Source organism: Sinocyclocheilus rhinocerous, unplaced genomic scaffold (genome assembly GCF_001515625.1).
Source record: "Sinocyclocheilus rhinocerous isolate Xijiao unplaced genomic scaffold, SAMN03320098_v1.1 scaffold2583, whole genome shotgun sequence".
Classification (NCBI taxonomy): Eukaryota; Metazoa; Chordata; class Actinopteri; order Cypriniformes; family Cyprinidae; genus Sinocyclocheilus; species Sinocyclocheilus rhinocerous.
Window position 1 is genome coordinate 407,230 of NW_015650696.1, and position 16,252 is coordinate 423,481.

General features: G+C 46.8%; 1 pseudogene; it reads left to right on the top strand.

The window, feature by feature from the left end:
* Position 1: 1 nt before the first annotated feature.
* Positions 2-15,049, top strand: LOC107712268 (uncharacterized; annotated as a pseudogene).
* The last annotated feature ends 1,203 nt before the right edge of the window (positions 15,050-16,252 follow it).

Genomic DNA, 16,252 nt, shown 5'->3' on the forward strand with positions numbered 1-16,252 from the left:
CTGCAGCCAACCGATGACGACCAGTCAGATGACGACACACTCGCGTCGCCTACTCTACCCCCGCCGCCATTTTGGGAGTCAGACTGTAAATATTACTAGGGGAGAAAAGCAGATGCGTGGCCCTAATATGGTTCACACATGCGTAGTGGCCGGTTGTCGAAACAGGAGGATTCCCGGGACCACACTATCCTTCTACAGGTTTCCGCGCGACCCGGAACGGAAGCAGCGCTGGATCGCTGCTGTGAATCGTGAAGGGTGGGTGCCAAACGAGGGCAGTAGCAGCACTCACTTCATTTCGGGTACGTTTAAGTCAGATGTCATGGATATTGCATGTTTTTGGTTTTAGCAGGAATCTTTAAAAAGCAATGCTCATCTCTGGTTTGAATGTATATATTTCTTGTAGAGTGGGGGAATATTTATTTAATATTTGTAACGCTTCTTTATGATTTACCATGACGGGGCTGCATGTTAACTTTATCGTTATGATACACTTTGGGGTTTGGGTTAAATGTAAATTTGCACAATGCTTATTTGGATTTAAGATTAACATTTTGCTATTGCTCACTTCTGTGATCATTGGCGGTTTCAATGAAATTAATGTACCTTATTTATTTTAATAATATTTATTCTTTGATATTTAGTATTTTGAGGGACTTAATGGTACTTCACAATATTCACCTCTAAATTATACAGTTTATTTCTATATAAAAATACAAACATTAGAAAAAAAAATTAATATGATTTTCAGTTGATACAAAATTTAAGTTACAAATTGAGCAAAGGTGTTTAAAAATGCATGGAAAGCAGATTGGTGCCATCGGGTGGGAGAAATAAAGGAAATCATATGTAATACCATGATGTAACAACTAGATGCCTGCATAAATCAAGTGTGCCGCACAAGCGCTGAAAGGTGACGCCCTCGGGTGGCTGGACCCAGTATAGGTAATAAACCCCGCCCTCTCCATGTAATCTAATGGTACGAGAGACAAATTAAATAATTAAATTACACTTCAAATAATTTTTTTTCCAAAGATGGTTTCCGTCACTTTAGGTAGTTCTTATCATGCCATTTGCCATTTGACATTTGGAGTCACGGCATCCAAGTCAGCAACACTGAAGGAGGTGTAACCCAGCGGTTTTGAGTTCAATATATCCTCGACCTCTAGTAGCACTGTAAGCAATACTTCTTCAGAGACAGGTTGGACTCCAATGACAGTATACAGGGCAGTCTTAATAGACTTGATCTCCCTCTCCCATGTACCCCCGAAGTGGGGAGCTGCAGGGGGATTGAAGCGGAAATCAATCTTCTGCTTGGCGAGGAGTTGTTTGAGGTCAGAAGACATGCTGTTGAACCATTCACTAAGCTCTTTCTCGCCTCCTTTAAAGTTTGTGCCCTGGTCTGAATAGAGCTCTGCTGGACTCCCACGGCGCGCGATGAACCGTCTGAGGCTCATTAAGAAGGAGTCAGAATCCATAGCGTGCAGGAGGTCCAGGTGCACTGCCCGTCCAAAGATGGTTTCCGTCACTTTAGGTAGTTCTTATCATGCTGATGTATGTTTAAGTGTTCGTTTTTCTTATATTATAAGTTTGCTTTTAATTAGTTATTTGATGCTCATGATTGTGATCTTGCTATTGGGTCTGCGATTTTGGGCGGGACTTTGATACCGCGGCTCCACCTCATGATCACTATACTGCGCAGACTCAGGCTCCAAATGAAATCATTTTCGCAAGATTACTGCGGCATACTGAGAATGTTTTGGCTTTTTATACATTCTGTGGTATAAATATATATATAGGGCTGTGGATTCCGTAGTTGCTTCCGGGCATGATTGCTTACTTATTTGATTTTGCATCGGTACTTTTGACAACACTAATGAGGTATTATATACCTTATTTGTAGTGAAGAGCTACCTGATACTGTTAGGGCTAGCTTGAATCGCAGTGAACCAGGTGTGTCGGTCAGAACACCACAGAGGGAAGTATCAGTTTGAACAGGTTTGTTTTCACAGCTGCGATATGATCAACGCGCACCATCCAGCCGCCCCATCAAGAGGACATTTGGAGTCACGGCATCCAAGTCAGCAACACTGAAGGAGGTGTAACCCAGCGGTTTTGAGTTCAATATATCCTCGACCTCTAGTAGCACTGTAAGCAATACTTCTTCAGAGACAGGTTGGACTCCAATGACAGTATACAGGGCAGTCTTAATAGACTTGATCTCCCTCTCCCATGTACCCCCGAAGTGGGGAGCTGCAGGGGGATTGAAGCGGAAATCAATCTTCTGCTTGGCGAGGAGTTGTTTGAGGTCAGAAGACATGCTGTTGAACCATTCACTAAGCTCTTTCTCGCCTCCTTTAAAGTTTGTGCCCTGGTCTGAATAGAGCTCTGCTGGACTCCCACGGCGCGCGATGAACCGTCTGAGGCTCATTAAGAAGGAGTCAGAATCCATAGCGTGCAGGAGGTCCAGGTGCACTGCCCGAGTGGTAAGGCATTTATAAATTATGCCCCACCTTTTTTCTGAACGTCATCCTAGCTTCACTTGGAGAGGCCCGAAGCAATCGATGCCAGTGGAGTAGAACGCCGGCTTGTATAGACGCAGACGGGCCACGGGTAGATCAGCCATCTTTGGGACCGACGGCTTAGATTTCCATCGCCGGCACTCCTGACATTGGTGTTGCACCCTCCTTATGGCCTCTCTTCCACGGAGGATCCAAAATTTCCGGCGCATCTCGGCGAATACTCGCTCTGGGCCCGGGTGACAGAGCCGAACATCATAATCCTGGATAAGGAGTTTCGTTGCGGGATGCGAGGGGTCCAGGACAATGGGATGTTTAAAGGCAGGGTCTAACCATTTGGCCCGTCGGAGTCTCCCTCCCACCCGTATAATTCCCTCATCAGGGTCCAGCTCCGGGGATAGGGTAAGGAGACGTCTACTTCGAAGTACAGCCTTTCCTGCTTTAAGATGGCGCAACTCTACTGGAAAGCATTCAGATTGGATTCTCTGAAAGATTGTCATCTCTGCCTGACGATAGTCCTCTGCGGTCGAGGGCTCGTCTTGGTCCGCCGTCACATGCACCTCCTGTGCTACAGCCTCAACCATATCCTTCCAGGAAAGGTATGGTCGCCCTCCATGGGCCTCCTGTCTGTCAGCTCTTGATATCACTCCACATGAAGCCACCTTCTTATACTCTGTGATATCCTGTTCTGGGATCTCTCCAGGTGAGGATGGCCATTCAGCAGGTCCCTTGCGGAGGAAAGATGGCCCTTGGCTCCAGCGATTAGGTATGGCTAATTCTGCCAAGGTCTTCCCACGGGTAACATCATCGGCCGGGTTCTGAGCAGAGTCAACATAGCGCCAGGTACTCTCCGCCGTAAGCTCCTGGATCTCCGCCACACGAGTGCCCACGAAGACCTTGTAGCGGCATGACTCCGACTGCAACCAGGTTAACACTGTCGTTGAGTCACTCCAAAGGATTGTCTTATCTGTCCTCACCGTCAGCTCTCTTTTGATCGTCTTTGCCAATTGGGCAGCAGTCAATGCACCACAAAGCTCGAGGCGAGGAATGGAATGTTGCCGCCGTGCAGGTACCTTGCGGAGGAAAGATGGCCCTTGGCTCCAGCGATTAGGTATGGCTAATTCTGCCAAGGTCTTCCCACGGGTAACATAATCGGCCGGGTTCTGAGCAGAGTCAACATAGCGCCATGTACTCTCCGCCGTAAGCTCCTGGATCTCTGCCACACGAGTGCCCGCGAAGACCTTGAAGCGGCATGACTCCGACTGCACCCAGGTTAACACTGTCGTTGAGTCACTCCAAAGGATTGTATTATCTGTCCTCACCGTCAGCTCTCCTTTTGATCATCTTTGCCAATTGGGCAGCAGTCAATGCACCACAAAGCTCGAGGCGAGGAATGGAATGTTGCCGCCGGGGTGCTACCCTGGACCTAGCTGCAAGGAATGCCAGATGGACTCGTCCCTGAACATCTTCTGTCCTGAGGTAGGAGACTGAGCCATAAACCCTTTCGGAGGCGTCACTGAATACATGAATCTGCCTGGAAACAACCATCTTTTCCGTAAGGGCTGGAGCATAGGGTCGGGGTACGGAGATGCATGGTAGCAGGTGTAATTCAGATTCCCATTCCCTCCATGCCTTCTGCAGGTCTTGAGGGATACATGGGTCATCCCAGTCTCGAGGCTTGTCCCACATGCTCTGGATAGCTGCCTCTGGAGGCAGCTATCCACATAAAAAAAACGCTCCCCCGAATCTGGATTCCTTCATCTGGCCCGCCATGATCTCTCGCATGCCTCTGGAGGGCGAAGGTGGCAAAGCAGAAAAGAGCAGTTGAAGACTAAACGACTCTTCCCGTTATGACTTACCAAGTGATGCGGTATGTACCATGACTCATTGGTGGCTGAGGCTTCGCCATCCTCCTGACCGCGCCTGCTTCCAACAACTTCCGAATCGCTGCACAGTACTCTTCAGCTTGTAGAGGATCCCGGGCCAAGCGTCTCTCTAGACTCCTGAGGCTGGGTAGGACGGCTTCCTTGGGAGCTCTGAGTGGGGGAATGCCTTGCTTCCTTAGCAGGGGCGTGGCATATCTAAGGATACCTGTACTCACCTCGTCCTGGCCTCCAAGTGCTCCAGCGCTTCCTTATCCTGCTTTGATCTCACTGCCAGTTTGCTACTCTGGTATGGCAGGATGTCCATCTTCCAGAGCTTCTCCACATTCTGCATCAGCTCTGTCGTCTGGGATGAGACACCAGTGAGGAGACACTGCTGGATACTCTGGGCCCACTAGGTAAGGTGTGCAGGTCCTTGAAGCGTCCATCCCAGCCTCGTGCGAATGGCCGCCGGACCTCCAGCAGGGCCCAGTCTCACTGGCTTGACAGGGGTAAGTAGATGGGGGTAGTCTGCACCAATCAGCACGAGCGGCTTGACGTGTTCAAATGGCTCAAGGGGGAGGTCTGCCAGGTGCTTGTACCTCCTCTTCAGACTGGCGATGGGGTAGGAGGGTAGGAGTGGTCTACTAGACCCAAGCATTGTGAAGTGAAGGCCTCCACTATCTGGAACGTTCTCTTGGAATTAGTTGGGAATGAGATTTTGAATAAAACAGCGGCTCCCTTCAGGGTTTGAACTTCCTGTCGAATTGTGCAAAGAGCGAGATCTTCAGGCTTCTTATGCAGGCGCAGTTTGTCAACTACCTCAGGGAGGAGCATTGTCCGCTCCGATCCATCGTCCAAAATCACATAAGTGTCTAGTGTCCTGTGTCTGTTGCGCAGGAGAACTCTGACGACTTTCAACAAAACCCGGGCATGGGACGATGGTCTGTCTAGGTAAAGAACTTCCGTACTGGTGCTTACAAGACAGCTTTCAGCTTTCGGGTGCTCAGCCTTGGGGCGTGCGTTGACATCATGCAGTACCCTTAGATGCTTTCCTTGGCACACATCACAGAGCCTCTTGAGGTCACATTGCGCTGCTTGATGTGCTCTCCCGCATCTCCAGCATCTCTTGTTGACTTTGATCCACTCTATGACCTCCTCTTGGGTGAGTCTCTGAATAGCCGGACACTTATTGAGGAAGTGCTCTGTACCCTCGCAATACGGACAGTAGGGTTTCACTTTGCCTTTCCATCTCAGCGCGGATGAACTCTGACCTTCTTGTCTAGTTGCTTGGTTCGACGTATGGCTCTCAGCCCCATGTAGGATCGTAGCTACGGGCTTGCTGCGTCGCTTCTCGGCTCGGTAGCCAGACAGCCCTGGGGTGCGGAGGTCAGATGGGTTGTCATATCCTTGACACCACGACTCGTATCGAAGCCATTCTGCCAGGTCGAGCAGCGTATGAGTGTGTCCAGGACAGTGGAACATCATACGCCTGAAGTTCGCTCTCATCTCAGTTGGAAGCTTAGTAAGGAGACGGGCCACATGTGAGCCGCATCTCAGCTCGACTTCTCCGTCTGGGCCCAATGTCTGCAGCATACCTACAAGTGACTGTAGTGACTGTACGAATTTCTTGAAGGCTGCTATATCTCCTCTCTTAATCTCAGGCGAATCCATCACTGCAGCCACTGCAGCAAAGGCTACGTGGTGTGGCTGGCCAAACTTCTCAGTCAAGGTTGCCATGGTGTCCGTGTATGGCCTAGGTGAGTTAATGAAGGAGTCGGCGATGAGACAGGCCTCTTCAAGTTTCACGTGGTCCACAAGAATCTGATACTTGAAAAGCTCTGTAGCATCCGTGGGTAGCAGGTTCGACAGAGCTAATTTTAGCCGAGAAAACTCCATTGGGTCGTTATGGATAAACAGAGGAATTTTCGGCGCCGGCCCTATATACTCTCCTCTTCCATGATTCGCGGATACTGACGAGAACTGTCTGCCTCTGGCGGCATGCGGTCGGCTCATATCAGGCCTAACTGGATGCTGAGTTAAGCATCCCGCATTAGTGTGATACATACTGGGTTGCGGACGTGAGATGGGTGAACAGGGTCCTGGTCTCGGGGTTGAAGACAAGACATCATACTGTCCAGGACCTCGTCTAGGCTGAGGGGGGTTCAGGCTTCGAAGGGTCGCATGTGGATGAGTGTGGGCTGTGATGCTGGATGTCACACTGTCTCTCATGAGCTGTAACTCACTCATCATTCGGTCTATGACAATGACCACTCGCTGCTCCTCGACAGCTGCCGATTCTGGAGGGTAGTCGGAGGAAGGCCATGGCGGAGGGGGCAGCTGTCTGTCACCCCCCTCTTCCTCTGGCACTAACGAGTCATCTGGTAATGGAAGGGGAGGCTACGTGGTGTGGCTGGCCAAACTTCTCAGTCAAGGTTGCCATGGTGTCCGTGTATGGCCTAGGTGAGTTAATGAAGGAGTCGGCAATGAGACAGGCCTCTTCAAGTTTCACGTGGTCCACAAGAATCTGATACTTGAAAAGCTCTGAAGCATCCGCGGGTAGCAGGTTTGACCGAGCTAATTTTAGCCGAGAAAACTTCATTGGGTCGTTATGGATAAACAGAGGAATTTTCGGCGCCGGCCCTATATACTCTCCTCTTCCATGATTCGCGGATACTGACGAGAACTGTCTGCCTCTGGCGGCATGTGGTCGGCTCATATCAGGCCTAACTGGATGCTGAGTTAAGCATCCCGCATTAATGTGATACATACTGGGTTGCGGACGTGAGATGGGTGAACAGGGTCCTGGTCTCGGGGTTGAAGACAAGACATCATACTGTCCAGGACCTCGTCTAGGCTGAGGGGGGTTCAGGCTTCGAAGGGTCGCATGTGGATGAGTGTGGGCTGTGATGCTGGATGTCACACTGTCTCTCATGAGCTGTAACTCACTCATCATTCGGTCTATGACAATGACCACTCGCTGCTCCTCGACAGCTGCTGACTCTGGAGGGTAGTCGGAGGAAGGCCATGGCGGAGGGGGCAGCTGTCCGTCACCCCCCTCTTCCTCTGGCACTAACGAGTCATCTGGTAATGGAAGGGGGGGCATTGGCCATCGCTCAAAGGATTGATCGCGCTGCGCTGCTCCTTGCTCTCTGGCTGAGGCCGATAGTTCAAGCGGTTCCCTTCTAGTGTCATAAGGTGAGGCGGAACTGTACGGCATGCTCTCTCTGTGTAGCCCGCTTGGCTCAGCTCCCTCCTCAGTGTAGGGCATAGGGGTAGGTGGCCATCCTAGGCTTGTGTCATCATAGCTCTACTCAGGGCTTGGTGAATAATCGTCATGTGCCTCGGGGGGTCTACTCCACTTCACATGACTTCCGATTCTCCTCTCTAGGCGGGTGTGGTGCTGGGCTGACACGTGATGGGCCACGTATCTTTGGTCGCACTGCACTGACCTCATAATCCTTCAGATAGGATGGCTGTCTTAACTGACGTTTGGGCCGAGTGGAGGGGGCCCACGATGCTTCATCACTCTGTTGCATACTCCCAGCACAACTACGATCCGGCTCGAAGGACCACAAATGTAGCGAAGAGCTACCTGATACTGTTAGGGCTAGCTTGAATCGCAGTGAACCAGGTGTGTCGGTCAGAACACCACAGAGGGAAGTATTAGTTTGAACAGGTTTATTTTCACAGATGCGATATGATCAACTCAGAGGGGGAGTCAGCCTTTACATGCACATCAGTCTGTGTCTACTAACAAGATGTGGAACAAGAAGCTGAGGACTGCAGTGGACACAAAGTGGTTTAGGTGATAGAGACGAGGATGGACTCTGGGAACACTGCAAATGAGCATACACGGGTTGCTGAGAATGATGGGAGGCGTGAGCCAGTTAGAGGGGAAACTTAAGCACAGTCTTTAAAGAATCTTGTCTTCTTGAGAGGGCTGGGTGCTTATCAGTTGAAGCATGAAATGTATGATTGTTCAGGGCTTGGTGAATAATCGTCATGTGCCTCGGGGGGTCTACTCCACTTCACATGACTTCCGATTCTCCTCTCTAGGCGGGTGTGGTGCTGGCTGACACGTGATGGGCTACGTATCTTTGTTCGCACTGCACTGACCTCATAATCCTTGAGATAGGATGGCTGTCTTAACTGATGTTTGGGCCAAGTGGAGGGGACCCACGATGCTTCATCACTCTGTTGCATACTCCCAGCACAACTACGATCCGGCTCGAAGGACCACAAATGTAGCAAAGAGCTACCTGATACTGTTAGGGCTAGCTTGAATCGCAGTGAACCAGGTGTGTCGGTCAGAACACCACAGAGGGAAGTATTAGTTTGAACAGGTTTATTTTCACAGATGCGATATGATCAACTCAGAGGGGGAGTCAGCCTTTACATGCACATCAGTCTGTGTCTACTAACAAGATGTGGAACAAGAAGCTGAGGACTGCAGTGGACACAAAGTGGTTTAGGTGATAGAGACGAGGATGGACTCTGGGAACACTGCAAATGAGCATACACGGGTTGCTGAGAATGATGGGAGGCGTGAGCCAGTTAGAGGGGAAACTTAAGCACAGTCTTTAAAGAATCTTGTCTTCTTGAGAGGGCTGGGTGCTTATCAGTTGAAGCATGAAATGTATGATTGTGGTGGAGGGTGTGGTTTCTCTGAAAGAAACAAAAGCAATATGAGTCTCTGAATAGCCGGACACTTATTGAGGAAGTGCTCTGTACCCTCGCAATACGGACAGTAGGGTTTCACTTTGCCTTTCCATCTCAGCGCGGATGAACTCTGACCTTCTTGTCTAGTTGCTTGGTTCGACGTATGGCTCTCAGCCCCATGTAGGATCGTAGCTACGGGCTTGCTGCGTCGCTTCTCGGCTCGGTAGCCAGACAGCCCTGGGGTGCGGAGGTCAGATGGGTTGTCATATCCTTGACACCACGACTCGTATCGAAGCCATTCTGCCAGGTCGAGCAGCGTATGAGTGTGTCCAGGACGGTGGAACATCATACGCCTGAAGTTCGCTCTCATCTCAGTTGGAAGCTTAGTAAGGAGACGGGCCACATGTGAGCCGCATCTCAGCTCGACTTCTCCGTCTGGGCCCAATGTCTGCAGCATACCTACAAGTGACTGTACGTGCAGAGAGAATTTCTCGAAGGCTGCTATATCTCCTCTCTTAATCTCAGGCGAATCCATCACTGCAGCAATTCGCTTCAAGGCTACGTGGTGTGGCTGGCCAAACTTCTCAGTCAAGGTTGCCATGGTGTCCGTGTATGGCCTAGGTGAGTTAATGAAGGAGTCGGCAATGAGACAGGCCTCTTCAAGTTTCACGTGGTCCACAAGAATCTGATACTTGAAAAGCTCTGTAGCATCCGTGGGTAGCAGGTTCGACAGAGCTAATTTTAGCCGAGAAAACTCCATTGGGTCGTTATGGATAAACAGAGGAATTTTCGGCGCCGGCCCTATATACTCTCCTCTTCCCTGATTCGCGGATACTGACGAGAACTGTCTGCCTCTGGCGGCATGCGGTCGGCTCATATCAGGCCTAACTGGATGCTGAGTTAAGCATCCCGCATTAGTGTGATACATACTGGGTTGCGGACGTGAGATGGGTGAACAGGGTCCTGGTCTCGGGGTTGAAGACAAGACATCATACTGTCCAGGACCTCGTCTAGGCTGAGGGGGGTTCAGGCTTCGAAGGGTCGCATGTGGACGAGTGTGGGCTGTGATGCTGGATGTCACACTGTCTCTCATGAGCTGTAACTCACTCATCATTCGGTCTATGACAATGACCACTCGCTGCTCCTCGACAGCTGCCGACTCTGGAGGGTAGTCGGAGGAAGGCCATGGCGGAGGGGGCAGCTGTCGGTCACCCCCCTCTTCCTCTGGCACTAACAAGTCATCTGGTAATGGAAGGGGGGGCATTGGCCATCGCTCAAAGGATTGATCGCGCTGCGCTGCTCCTTGCTCTCTGGCTGAGGCCGATAGTTCAAGCGGTTCCCTTCTAGTGTCATAAGGTGAGGCAGAACTGTACGGCATGCTCTCTCTGTGTAGCCCGCTTGGCTCAGCTCCCTCCTCAGTGTAGGGCATAGGGGTAGGTGGCCATCCTAGGCTTGTGTCATCATAGCTCTCCTCAGAGCTTGGTGAATAATCGTCATGTGCCTCGGGGGGTCTACTCCACTTCACATGAGGCTGTGAGCTCCGATTCTCCTCTCTAGGCGGGTGTGGTGCTGGGCTGACACGTGATGGGCCACGTATCTTTGGTCGCACTGCACTGACCTCATAATCCTTCAGATAGGATGGCTGTCTTAACTGACGTTTGGGCCGAGTGGAGGGGGCCCACGATGCTTCATCACTCTGTTGCATACTCCCAGCACAACTACGATCCGGCTCGAAGGACCACAAATGTAGCGAAGAGCTACCTGATACTGTTAGGGCTAGCTTGAATCGCAGTGAACCAGGTGTGTCGGTCAGAACACCACAGAGGGAAGTATTAGTTTGAACAGGTTTATTTTCACAGATGCGATATGATCAACTCAGAGGGGGAGTCAGCCTTTACATGCACATCAGTCTGTGTCTACTAACAAGATGTGGAACAAGAAGCTGAGGACTGCAGTGGACACAAAGTGGTTTAGGTGATAGAGACGAGGATGGACTCTGGGAACACTGCAAATGAGCATACACGGGTTGCTGAGAATGATGGGAGGCGTGAGCCAGTTAGAGGGGAAACTTAAGCACAGTCTTTAAAGAATCTTGTCTTCTTGAGAGGGCTGGGTGTTTATCAGTTGAAGCATGAAATGTATGATTGTGGTGGAGGGTGTGGTTTCACTGAAAGAAACAAAAGCAATATTATAATGAAACCACCATTACAAGTATTATTATTCATATACAACTATAGGCTGCTCACCTCTTACAGTAACATGATGTATAAACCCTTTGTATAACTGCGTCATCATTGATAAAGCAAGCATCAATCAGTTAACGAGTATTCCTACTCACTCGTATATGACGCACACAACACAAGATACATTCAAACTGAGGCTGATTTGAACAATGCATGTCTTCAGCACTCGTTTATGCAGAAAACCCGATCACTAGCAGCGGCGGAGGCAGTCTGCCGATCTCCGAGTAATGAACAGTGTCTCTTCCGGCTATCCGCGTTACATAATAAAAGTCCCCATTCTGGCTAGCGCGACAGTATTTGAGACAAAAAAAATTGTGATTCTCAATTTATCCAGAATCGTGCAGCTCTAGTCCTGTTTGTTTGTTTTTTGTACTTGAGTGCAATACATTTTTGTTGAAAAAATTAGAATCGTGTAAGAGAATCGTGATCTCAATTCCCATGGAGAAAAATCGTGATTCACATTTTAGCAAGAATTGTGCAGCCCTACAACGAATTCATGACAATGTTTTACATTCAAGCTATACCCGTAAAATTTTAAAAGCGTCTCGAATGCAATAAAGTAAATTTTAAAGCTGTTTTTAAAGCATTTGCTGCATGGTTAAAAAAAGGCTAATAAATAATTTACATATCAGACAAAATTGCGTTGCACATGGACATCAGTAATCTAATTATTTACCTTATTCTAAATAAGCGAATATTATGATTATGGTGTTTACATGAGTTGCTTTTAGAATATTCCTTTCATGTTCCTGTTTTACATGTTATATAGCCTACATAGTTCGATTAATGGCACACGTCATTGCGTCACCACGCGATGCCATCCGACGTCCTCTCCGGAATTTCACGTATAAACATAAGCTGTGTCTCATTTAGAAGGCTGCGCCCCCCGGAGGTCGCATTCGAAGGCTGCATACGTCATCGAGACTGTCTCATTTCAGAAAAGCAAGTAGGACACTCCGAATGCGACCTTCGAATGTGACCTTCTTTCACAGGAATTTGGAGGATGCATGAGGGGTATCCTTTGCTGCTACAGATAACCTACAATTCTTTGCGTCGCCGTAAACAACCGTTGTTAATTTGAAAAATGCCGGCGCCGGCAGATGTACACACGAGCGCAGATGTGGTGTTTACAACTTACCTTAATTCACCTCGGTAAAAACAGAATGTATTTTTCGAACAACCTAGTATGAGAGCCTGTTCTAGTACACCCCCAAAACAAAATTAAGACTTTGTAAAAGAGCATAATAGGACCCCTTTAAAGAAAAAAAAAACTTTATAAAAAAACGAAACGAAATATAATCACTTTTCCATTACATACAAAACTGAACTATTTTAATAGCTGAAACAGTAGTATAAGCTTTTTTGGGAAAAGGGGGGAAAAAAAGACTGGCTAGGGCCTATATTTGAGGCCTGTACAGGGCTCTAATTCAGTTCATCCAACGCTGTTTTGTTCTCTGTTTTCATCTGTGAGCATGCTCTTGATATATGTATTTTACCATTTTGTTGAGTTTAAAATGTGACACATTCGTTACTTTTTGCATTATAATATAGAACTTAATGTATTCTTGTTCTGTTTACAGGAAAACAAGTGAAAAATCCTAGATCCCCAGACTATGTTCCTTCCATTTTCACTTCAGCGCCACTGTCACTAAATATGAAGGAAGCAAGTGCCTGTGAAATTTATGATAAACAAGAGGCACAAGTGGAGGCAGCCAATGCTTTGCTCTTCCTGCAAGGACAAGGGCATTTCTTGGTGGACCATGGCCAGACTAGAAGTCAAGAACAGCCAGAAAGTGCTTCCTCTTCACTAAGCAGTTGTGATGAAGAGGATGATAAGACTGAAGATGATGTAGAAGAAGAAGAAATCTCAGGTGTAAACCAAATGGGAAGCCCAGTCAAAAACATTCCCCCTGACTATGAGTCCAGTCTTGAGGCTCTTAAGAAGGAGAACATTTAGCTGAGGGAATCAATAGAAAAGATGTCTCTCACTGAGGTGTCATTCAGAAATGATCCAGAAAAGGTTCGCTTCTATACGGGATTGCCAAACTACTTTGTGTTTGAGACTGTCATGTTGCTTCTCATACCGCATATGAAAGGAGACAAAAATCCAAAGCTTTCAAAATTCCAGCAACTGCTCTTAACGCTAATGCGACTCAGGCTTGATCTTAGAAACCAAGACTTGGCCTATCGTTTTGGGGTCAAGGTTGCCACCGTGACCAGGACTGTCCATCGGATTATTAATATAATGTTCACCACCCTCGTGCCCACTGCTGTTTTTTGGCCATCCAGAGTGGAGCTCAGAAAAAACCTACCTGCAGCTTTGCGGTGCACGTACCCAGACTGTGCAGTGATCATTGACTGCTTTAGGGTGTCTCTGGAAAAACCTCTCAATGTGAATGTGAATCAAGAGGTTGCATCTACAGCATTGACAGTGCCAGCTCAGTCCATGGTGAATGAGCTTAAATATGTGATAGGTGTTGCTCCTCGGGGTGTGGTCACGTTTGTCTCGAGGGGATCACCGGGTCACGTTAGCAACAAAAATCTTGTTGAGAGTTCAGGCCTCCTTTGTAAGCTTCTGCCTGGTGATATTGTGCTGGCTGAGCATGACTTTGACATTGAGGGCTTGGTGGGGGCTCGCAAAGCCGAACTCAAAATCACCAGTAGAAATTACAATGAAAATGGCCAGAGTGGACAGGATGGAGAAAATTTCTCACTGGTTGGCACACTTTAAGATAAAGTGAATGTTCATAGGCATGTTGGGAAGGTAATAGACATGGTCAAGAGAAGATATTCTATGTTGACCGGACCAGTGGAGAGTCCCTTTACAGTCGTAGACCGCACTTCCAATGTGAGCACTTTTGATAAGATGTCTTGAATAACCTGTGTATTTCTGCTGCACCCCTGGAATGAGTGCTCATATTTGCCACACTTTTGCGAAAGCGACTTTTACTTGTACATTGGCTGAATGCACCTTTAATGTTTCCCAATTTTAACAGAAGACTTTCGTTTGCTTCTGTTGTTAAAATTGGGATCTGAACCTTTCTAAGAACATTTATGCAACCTAAGGACTAGTTTATACCAAACATATTCATCAGGCACAGTTCACTGGACAGTCTTCTCTCTAGTCTTTTTACATAAGGAACTTGCTTAGTCTTTAGGCTGACTTTGTTGATGCTTTGGTTTGATAAAGACATTCCATCCATAGTTTAACTTTAATTTAGTATTGTCGAGAGTGGAGCGTGTATGCTGAGAATTTAAAATATTCATGGCACTAAAGAAAGCATCTAGGTCTGAGACATCTTGACATCTAGGTCTTGACATTAGCTGCCCTAAAGTTCCAGTACCAGTGCCTTTGTCCCTGTGATGCTTATACCATTTTTTTGCTTCTATATAGATATACACTATATTTTTACATTAATCCAGCAGTACTTTGTTCTTTACTTCTGATGTTGCTTTGTCACTCTACCGTGTAATGTGTAAGTCTCACAGAATTACAGTTATTTGCATTGCTATGTGATCATAGTTGTGTTAAATCAACATTTAGTAACATGTAGCACGATATATTCACTTTGAATTTTGACCATCGCACGTTTCAGTACTGTATCCCTCACTATCACTTAACTGTGTGGTCCAGTTATCTGTTATTGTTTGTGAAGGTGATGATGCTTATGTTGAATTTTCCATTTTACTCGTGCGTCCTATGTGAAAAGTTCACTACCACGACTGTAATCTAATGTTGCTCCCTGTTGTATAACATGTATGAACATGTCTCCATAAAATTTTGAGTACTTGTAATTGGAAATGGTATTTTGTTACTTTTCAGCTTCTTTATTCTTATGAATGTCTTCTTTATTCCATGGAAAAACAAGAAGTTCATATATGCTGTACTCTAAAACTATTCTAAACAGCATTTTGCTTATTTCATCGTTATGATGCATCCATACTTTGTTAGTTACTTAATATATTATTTCATATTAATTGAATCCATGGGATATTTATTTATACTTTTAAACATTTTGTCACACCAGCATTTAAAATAAACAAAAGGGTATACAAAAAAAAGGTATAAAAAGTTTTCCAATAATAGCACATCAAATTTATGTGTTCTCATATATTCATATACATTTTAGCAGAAAATTCTGATGTTGATGAAATGTATTTGTGGATTATAAAGTTCCTGTTTCATGGTCATTCATCAGAACGTGTCAAATCTTGTAAGCGGAGTGTTTTGTCTGCCTTTTTGTTTTTGTGATTTCCTTTAGGACTTGAGACTAAAATGACTGATTGATTAAAGGACACAATGCAACAACCTGATTAACAAGGAGCCCAGTGAAGAATCTGAAAACAAGTTTATTTAAATATTTTATAATTAATTCATTAACAAATCATTATCATAATGAGTTGTAATGTCTAAGCGAACAACACGAAGCTAGTACATAAATCCGTCAATATTTTCCTTTTCCAGTGATTACATCTGCTAGCTTGCATCAGATCAGAATCTCGGCGTTGTCAGTGTAGGAAGCCCCGCCCACTGCGCCCAGGGTATGTGCAGTGCTGACGTGCACGGCTGCCTCACGTGACTCCTGTGGAATGTTAACAATGCAGTAAGTGTCCAATTTTGTACTGCATTCTAACTCTGCCGTGAGTGGCGAGAAAATGGAGGACAATCCCAGGATTTTCACTGTGTGCTTTTTATAAGAGGACATCGAAGGACGATCCTTGGGCAACAAAACACCAAACAGATAATCTACAACTTTACTGAACTTTAAATCAGTTCCTTGGATTAAGGTACCACTTGAATCACATGGTGAGTCGCTCAAAACTTTATTAATTTTTTAAAACGCTGGGCATTGGTAGTTTTTAAGTTTTTCTATATTCGATTTACGCTCGCAAAACCTTTGAAAGTGTCGGAAGGAAGTTGTGATGTTGATGAAATGTATTTGTGGATTATAAAGTTCCTGTTTCACGG